Raw genomic sequence first — 9,036 nt, forward strand, 5'->3', positions numbered from 1 at the left:
TGCCAAACCCGATATCTTCCCGGAGAGCGATGTCTAGCCAAATAATCCACTCTCTGAAAATCATAACCCATTGAGGCTTTCCAGGCTGGGCACCCAGAAAATGAGACTTGTCTGGTTGGAGATCTTTCTCAGTGCTGGCTGGTTTTGATCTGGCCACAGGACATTGGAAATAGGGAAGTATCTCTTAAGGGGCTCTAGCTAGATGGACCTCTCTCTAAATTGCTGAGCGGAGCCAAATGCTTTGTTTGATCTGTTTAATTCTGGCAGAACCTCCCCTCCTCCCCAACAGCCTGTTTCTGCAGCCAGCTGCAGCTGGGAAGGCTTTGTGTGAGAGCCAGGCAGCAGTGACTCAGGACAGCAGCTCCTAGACTCTGTAACAGGCTGGGCTTGAGGTGGTTCTTGCAGAATCACCAGGGAGCTGAAGGCTCAGGGATATCACTTCCATGGCAGATATTAAAATAAACAGATTCTTTAAATGTAGTCCTTACCTGTGATAGGAAAGGCTCTGAGGGCAGACCCTGTCACTTTGGTTTTTTATTAGACTTCTGAGACTTAGTTGCATTGTTGGTATCTGATATCTGTGTCAGGTGTACAAAGGAAACCTCTTCACTTAACCACAGTCACCTGTTCAGTGGGCCAGATTATTATTTACATGATCTATGTTTTACTTTTTTCTCATTTCTGATAATTTTTTTTAAAGAAAGAAAATCCCTAAAGGCATATGTGCATTATTGCAAGTGTATTCTACAGAGCCACATATCACTGCACTGTCAGTACAAGCTTGGATATTAAAAAAAATACAGATTAACAAAAAGAGCCTTGATTTGTCTGCAGGAAAAAAACCCCTTCTTTGAACTAGTTATTGCTGACTACAGGAAAGCTCACTGGTTTCATGTAAAATACACTGAACTTTGAAATTCCCTTTCTGTACCAACATGCTATTGTTCATGTAGGCAAAGATCTGCAGTAATACTGCTTGTAAAGAAGCTTTCATCTGCGGGAGGGGGGTGGTGGAAACATCAGCTCTGGATTTCAGTGAGTGCAATTTTTTTGTTGTTGTCAAGTTTTCCTTTACTAATGTAGGGACCAGTCAGCCTTCAACACGTCAAGCATAAATCATGTTGTGCCACACCATGCCAAAGATGTCTTTGGTGTGGTTTCCACCATTTTTCTGGCTGGAAGATCTGTCTTTGGAACTACAAAGCTAGGAAAGGGGTCACCAAAAGTTGCCCTTTTGTTCAGCACTTTCAAAGGTGTAAGCCTTCAGTGAAGCACTGCCTTCTTTCTGATCCTCCTTCCTACTGATCCTCCTTCCTCTCCCACCACTGAGGCATCAAATCCAGCAGTGTCATTACACCATGAGCTTGCCATTAAAGAGCTTACCAAACCTGATGACTGATGGAGTCTTTTCTGTGGGAGAAAAATCAGCTAACTTGAATCTGGGGGGCTAAAATATGGCTACAATGCATGTGGTGAAGGGAGCAACAGGCTTGAATTTCCTGGGCACTGCTGGTGTGTGGTGGTATAACACAGTGTTTGCAGGTGTAAGGAAGGGAAAATTATGTTGTTTGAGCTTCAGGCACTGCAAAGCCATTCCTGCTGGACCCAGAACCATCAGGTGGTTTGGCACAGTCTGAGGTGGTGAATTCAGAAGCTGGGAATTGGTGGTAATATTTGTGTATGAGCCAGTATTTCAGACCTCTCAGGTCCTTTTCTGTTTTGCACAGATTAGGGAGACATCTGTTCCAATTAAGAGACATGTAATGATGCTGAAATGAAAATTGGTGATTCTGTTCAAATAATTTGCCTCTTTTCTTTAAACACTTCACTCTTAATTGCTGCTTAGACATATTCTCACCCTGATTTAGTTGAAAGAGTACTGTCAGTTGTTACCTTTTGTCACAAGCCTCTGTGGGCTGACATCTTCCAGCCCATGGAAGAGCAAGTGCTTTAACTTAACACTTATTTTATATTTTTGGCACTTCCCAGGGCACGAGCACTGAGAGGAGCATGCCAATTACATGCTCCATGGTGTGCCCAGAACCCTTAGTGCTGTCTATAAAGCCATTCCTGTGGTTGGTGGAGTGCCTGCCAGGACTGACTCCCTCGTGTTGGTGCATGATCCCAACAACACAAGCCCCACAGCCTCTTGAGAGACCTTTGCATATGGTGGAAGCCACTGTGACAATTAGGCTGATACAGCTGCCCTTGTGGAAGTGATGATGGTCCCAAGCACCTCTTCAGCTGCTTGGAGCCTGCTGCCCACTCAGGTCTGCTGGATGGAATTCTTCCTACATCAGAAGATTGAATAAATTTAAACAGTTTAGACAGCAGCCTTCTGCTAATACGGACCTCAGCCCTGGGACAACCATCTGCCCTGCTGTGGTGGGGAGCTGCCCCACAAGGTGGTGACTGCAGCCAGGGGCACTCTGTCATGTGTGCAGCTTTTGCCCAGTCAGAATATTCCAGGGCTGTGATAGGCTTTGGCTTTGTATCAAGGAGAACAGATCCATTAGAGGTATGTAGTTTGTGCTTCCTCTGCAGTCTCCTGCCTAATGGTCTATTCCCTGCCATGGCTGTCCTCAAATGGTCAGCTGGGAAATGCAGTTACCCTCCTCGGCAGCACCATGTGCTCTTTTAAGGAGCACATCAGATTTTATGCTTGCTTTCTGCAAGTCTTACATTCCTTATTCTCTGTGGCAAGGCTCTTGCTTCTGCCACTTCTTTAGTGATCGATGAAGTGCTGTAAAAAAGCACATTTAACTTTATTTCCAGTGCCTATCTTTTCACCAAAGTGAGTAGCGCTGTAGTTATAACACCAAGGCAAGATTTGTATGCCTTTTATTAGACGAACTGATACAGAAAGCCACAAGCTCTCAAGCTCCCAAGTGCATCCCACGCTGAAATAAAAGCAGCAATTATTATGGGGCAGTCTGATAGCAGGAGTTATCTCTCCACAACAGCCTAGCCTTGCTTGTACACTTTTCTTGAGGTATCGCTGCCATAATGGTGCAATGGAACAGGCAGTATTAGAGCCAGGGTTTTATTTATAGCCTCTAGTAGTGCTAAAGGGCCCAGAAGCGGGTTGTGTCAGCTGTGTTATACTCACCACAGGGCTCCTTCCGAGCGTGTGAAGGGCTGTAGCGTGCCATGAGCTCTGAAGCCTTTATGGTTTTGGGTTTGTAGCAGTCCCCTAGAGGTCAGCAGAGCCTACATTTTGAAGCAACTCTAGTGGATGGTAGCACTGCAGGAACGATAAAAACAAGTTTGCTGCTGGCCTGTGAGACCCTGCTTTTGCTCTCTGGCAATATCATCTATTGCTGGAGGAGGGATCAGGCTGGGGAAAAAAAGAATCAGTGCATGGGACAAGAAGTGCTGCTTTGGAGACAGGCAGATGGGTTGAGAACTTGCCTTGGAGAAAGACCATAAGGAGGAGGGGGCAAAGCAGCCTGAAGATGGATGCTAGCATTGTCAAAGCTGCACAGGGCAGTGGGAACTGATGCCTACACCTCATCACTCCAGTGATACACATTCTTCCTGGGATTGCAGCTGCACTGTAGAGCATCAGGAGCGATGTCCTGGCAGAGTAAGCTCTGCTGCAGCCGCGCTTTGTGTGTGTGCATCTGTGCTCCAGTGTTGCAATGGTGTGGCTGCTGGTCACACTGATCTGCTCTCAGCATTCAGCTGTGTCCACAATGCTGCACTGTCTCGGCCATGCTGCAGCCACTGACCAGATGCTGCCTCTGCAAGCCCAGGTCCTTGCAATCCCAACCTACCTCACGCAGGCACTCGCTTTACCTGCAACTCTGGCCCAGGGCTAGAGGTGGAGCTGGGTTTTTCCTGGACTTTTTCAGCTTCTGGGGTTGGAATGGCAATGGAAGGGATCCAGGCTCTGCCACATTCACATGACTTGAGGCTGACAAGCTGGTCGTAGGTAGCCACTCCATGTCCAGTCAGCTTTCCACAGTTCCAGGGGAGGGACTGAGTTTTGGCACAAGGCACCGGCACAGACATAGGCTAAAGGATGCTGAAGAGATTTTGAGTGGTGAGTCCTACCTGCCTGTGCTAGCGATCCAGGGGCCAGACCCCAAACCAAGACTTTAATTCCTGCTGCCAGCCCCTGGAAACTCTTGGCCTTGCAGCAAGCAGTCTGGTCAGAGGAAGACCCAAAACCAGCACTGCATTTGCCTGCAGTGCACTGCCAACATGTGCATCACATTTCTGAATTATGAGAAAATCAGTTGCCTCTCAAGGTGAGCTTGTATTCACCCTACACATGGCTTGCCCTCCCCCCACCTGCAGCTGCAGACTAAATAACTGGAAGTGCAGTTAGCAAAATATGCCTCTTTCTCCCCAGTTTTTCTCCTGGTCACCATGCCCAGGACTATGGCTGCCCTTTTCCCTTTTGTTTAGCTGGAAGCTCTCCAAGCACAGCTCCCCATTTTCCTCTGCATCCTTAAGGACCATATGCTCAGCTCCAGCAAAGAACAGAGACTTGCAGGCTCCGTTCAGGAGGACATGAAGTGCTGGAAGTGCAGCAATTCACACAGAAAATCAGTACCAGTTTTTATGCCTTCATGCTGTCCCTTTAGGTTAATAAAAGTTTGGAAATTTTTATACTGGCTCTTCTTGAAGGTTTTTTCTTTTTTATTATTCTATTACTCCCTGTTTGCTGTACTTATTTTTGTCTCTGCAAAACCCTTATCAGGAAAGGTTTTGAATTGCCTGTTAGTCATGTAGCAGCAATGGGGAGTGGCAGCTCTGGGAGCCGAGCATGTGAGTTTGTGCCCCGCTCACATCTCATGACAAAGGCTGCTGATGTGTAACCCACAATGTGTCAATGGCCTTCTTGGCTGCCGTGCCCGAGGGTGGTCAACCACTGTGCCAGTCACATCTCTCCTCCATGTGCCCCTGGCTATGGAAAGTGAATGCCTTAACCTTGATGAATTCAGCTCTGTTTTTTGAGCCTTCTGAAGTCAGTGTAGCAGATTGCAATAAAATTACTTATGCAAAACCTAAATTACAAAGCACAGAGTGTGGACCCTTTCTCACTGCTGTGAAATGTCTGAGCCTGAGGGCAAGACAGTTTTATGGATGCAGCAAGCCATGAGCTGAAGATGTAAAGTGGGATAATGAAATGTTTGCTGAGACTTCTCCAACAGTGCCTAAGGATTTCCTTCCCACTAGTCCTAGAGCATGTGTGTGTGTTTTTCCATCTCTGTAGGAAAGCAGGATGCACCTTTCTGGGAATCACCACAGCAAGGCTCTTGCTAAATTTCTTCAGGTTTTGTCCATGTAGTTTCTTTGTTGTGTCATCCAGAAAAAAGGAGGGAGGGCATTATCTGCAGAACCGGTAATGTGATCACTAATCTGACTTCGTCAGCACTCCCTGAACCCTCCCAAGCAGAGATGAGCAATTAATTAGGTAACTGGCCCCATGCAGCATCCCTGGTAAAAGACAGTTTGCAGTGCAGCAGCAGATCAGCAAAAGTGCATACTACCAGCCCCAGGAACATGCTTTCATCCATCAGCACACAAAATAGATCAAGGGGAAAACTAGGGATAGACTTGCCGTTTCTGGGTTAGAGTCACAGGATCATTAAGGTTGGAAAGGACCTCTAAGTAATCATTGAGTCAAACCATTAACCTAACACTGCTCTGTCCACCATTAAACAGTCTTCAGAAACATGTAAGAAATGGGGGAGATAGCATCTCAAAACAGGGGTGAGGGGGTGTTTTTGGAGGAAAAAAAAATTGAATCATCTTTGTTACTTTGGAAACTGAGCAATGAACGCAGTCAGCCCCAGAGGAACAGTGGCATTGACCTTGGGCCAAAAGGCTGCAGGAAGAGCCAAGAAGGCATCTAGGAGATCACAGATCCCACCTCAAAGGTGACTGTGTTTCAGGAGCTGGTGGCCCCCTCCCTTGTCACTCAGCTTCTTCAAAAAGAGCAAAAAGAGCACTGTCAGGACCCCAAATCCTTTTGACTGAGCACCAGCTGCTGCCACACCGAGCCAGGCAGCACACTGAACAGACAGGGCTGTTTGCTGCTACGTGAGGAACTTCTGCAGCTCTGTGACTAAAGTCCTCTGTACCCTTGGCACAGATTGTCACCACATCCGTTTGCACAAACTTGTACGTTATCACACCGTTGGAGCTTTCACCACCAACTGTTCTTTCAGAACAATAAAAATCATGTTTTCCTTCCTAATAAAGTCTCTTTCCTCATGCTGGCCCTGCAATGGTAGTGTTTGTACAATGTATGGCGAGCCTTGCCCGTGAAGAAGGGACCTGCCCAGGCCTGCAGGTCCCTTAATGGGATACCGATGCTGAGAGTTAATACAGCCAAAGAAAACTGATCAAATTTAGCCATTCGGTCACCTGCAGTGGCCTGACACCTACTGTTGTATTGGACATTTAGACATGCAAGCAAATGACACAGAAGACATGAATAACATGTTTCCAAGTACTGCCACTGAAGCCAGCATATCTGATGGGCAGCTCATGTGGTCTTGCAGGTCCCTGAATCCCTGCTCTTTGTCTTTGCAGCTGCTGTTTGGCAGAGTAAAGCTTCCAGTCAGTGCCTGTCATTTCATTCCTCAGAAGTGACTCTTTTCCAGTAGTGATACTTAAATAATGTCAATTTGCAAAATTCATTCATTAGCCATGATAACAGAGGAGAAGAGCTTCTAAGAAGAAGGAGAAGACTGATGATCACCAATATTCATATTAGCTATCCTGGCAATGGAGATTTTTACGTTAAAGAAAACAGATGATAATTCCTGAATGTCTCCAGGTGAAGCTCATTTTGCCTTGTTAAACTTAGGCTGGAGAACAATAAAAAAATAGATGTTTCTGTAGCTGACCACTGAGGGAGAGTTTGGAGTGCAGCTTGGAGGAGTGAGGATGCCCTCTGTTGCTCCTATGCAGTCCTAAGCATAAGTAACCATGACTGCTGATGATGGGTGAGTCTTACAACATGTGGTAGCTGCAGAGTACACAACCATTACTCACATGTCCAACAGCCAGCCTATGCAGATGAAGTTGGCTGGCCCTGGCCATTTGTAGCTGAACCTGTGGGTTTCATGGCCAAGTGGTGGCCAAGTGCTTCTGAATGAACAACCAGGCTCTCAGAATTACATGCTCTACTGCCACCTCCACTGTTGACCCCAAGAACTGGTCACAATTCACAGCCTCTCTGATGAACAGCACAGCCCCTCCTAGACAAGGGGGTCATTTCTCCATGAAGTCTTCTTTGAAAGGTCCTCTATCCTCTTCCCCTCTCTTGTCTGCTGTTGCTGATATTGCTACAGCAAGCTGTAGCCAATACAGACAATGGTGGAGTAGGGATGTGGCTCACCAAGCCACAGCCAGCCAGAAGAGCAGGTCAAATGCATGGGCAGGAGCCACTGCCTGCACCAGTGAGCAGCAACCTTGCATGTGAAGCTATCTTGGGCACAGCAACACATCAGGACTTTGCAAAGTCCCCATCAGTCCTGGAGAAACAGAACATGGGATGCCAAACAGGACTTGCAGGGGCCAAGCCACCAGATCTGCAGTGTGGGCCCTCCTGGCTATTTTCTCTTTCATATCCTGTTGGTATCATATGAGAGACTCCGTGTGAATTTGGACTGACTCAACCATGGAAGAAAACCCTATCTGGGGAGGAAACAACTTGATCTGGTGACTTGCTCTATGTTTGAAACAGCAAAAGCCTGGTTAGTTTCCCTCCTCTGTTGTGACTGACTTCATTCCTTCAATGGCATGTGGTGTATTCTTGTACTAATGCCGTGAGGGTTATTTCAGAAATCACAGAATCATAGAATTATAGAATCTCTGAAGTTGGAAAATACCTCTAAGATCATCAAGTCCAAATGCAAGAACCTTCTTTATTTCTTAAAGAAATACATGTTTTGTGACAGAGAGCAGGGAGTGGAAGTATCCCAGGTATGCAGGTGGGCTGTTGCTGGATTTTCTTTCCTATGGGAATACACTGGACAGGCCAAGCTTAGTTCCTCTGCACTGGCTCTGACCTCCTGGCATGTTAGCACTCAGGGTATTAAGTACTGCCACTGATAAACTTGTTAAGATGTGAAATTTGTGTGAAAAGGGAGCACATGGTTAAAGCTGATTTTACTGACATAGCTCAGTGGTTAAAAGAGCCTTATAAAAGAGCAAAATTTCAATTTCCTCTTCAGCTTAATCAGTGAATCTGGGAGATGATCTTCCTCCAGCTTCTGCTCTTTTTGTCCATCTAAACAACTGCTTTATGGCTGCATAGAGAACTCCTAAGGATGTTTTGGTTTTGCCTTTTCCTTTCATCTTCAGGATTTGCTGGGTCATGAAGTCCCCTGTCATGCTGCCCTGGCATGCGTACGTGACTGCTAGAGGTGCCTTGGAGGGCAGACAATAGGAATGGACCTTGAATAACCTGGCTGTAATCCAGGAAAACTGGACAACCCATCTCAAAGCCTGGGCAAAGGCATGGGTGAGAAGCCACGTGCTGAGCAAACCCTGCTGGAGTCATCAGCTGGGCAAGCCACAGCTTTGTGAGCTGGTGTCATTGTGTGGAGGTGGCACAGACATGCATTGTGTGCCAAGGCAGGCACTCTGGCATAACTCCACATCCTCCAGCTCACCTGCTCCCTCCTACGCCAGCGTAGGAAGTTTTCTCCCCAGCCCCTTCCCTGATTGCTCATTCCTGGACCCTGGCCACTATTTACTGCTCCAAATGCCTTTAGTACAAATACCTGCAGAATTGCACTGTGAAGTGAGCTATGTTAAAGACCAACGAGGGCAACCAGGTTTCTGATTCCTTCTGAAGGGATGATTTAAACCTCAGTCATGTTAGCAGTTCATTTATGGTTGCTTCAACTCAGGAAGCAGGGAATGACAGCACAAGGGGACAGGGATGGTGACAGGATGGATGGGAACATCTTCAACTGGCTTTGCCAAAGCTGGCAAAGCAACATCCTTACAAATCAGCTCTGCTAGAAGCTCTCTCTGCTCTTTCCAGGCTCCCAGTACTTTGCTGGT

This window comes from Chiroxiphia lanceolata, chromosome 1, assembly GCF_009829145.1.
Source record: "Chiroxiphia lanceolata isolate bChiLan1 chromosome 1, bChiLan1.pri, whole genome shotgun sequence".
Classification (NCBI taxonomy): domain Eukaryota; kingdom Metazoa; phylum Chordata; class Aves; order Passeriformes; family Pipridae; genus Chiroxiphia; species Chiroxiphia lanceolata.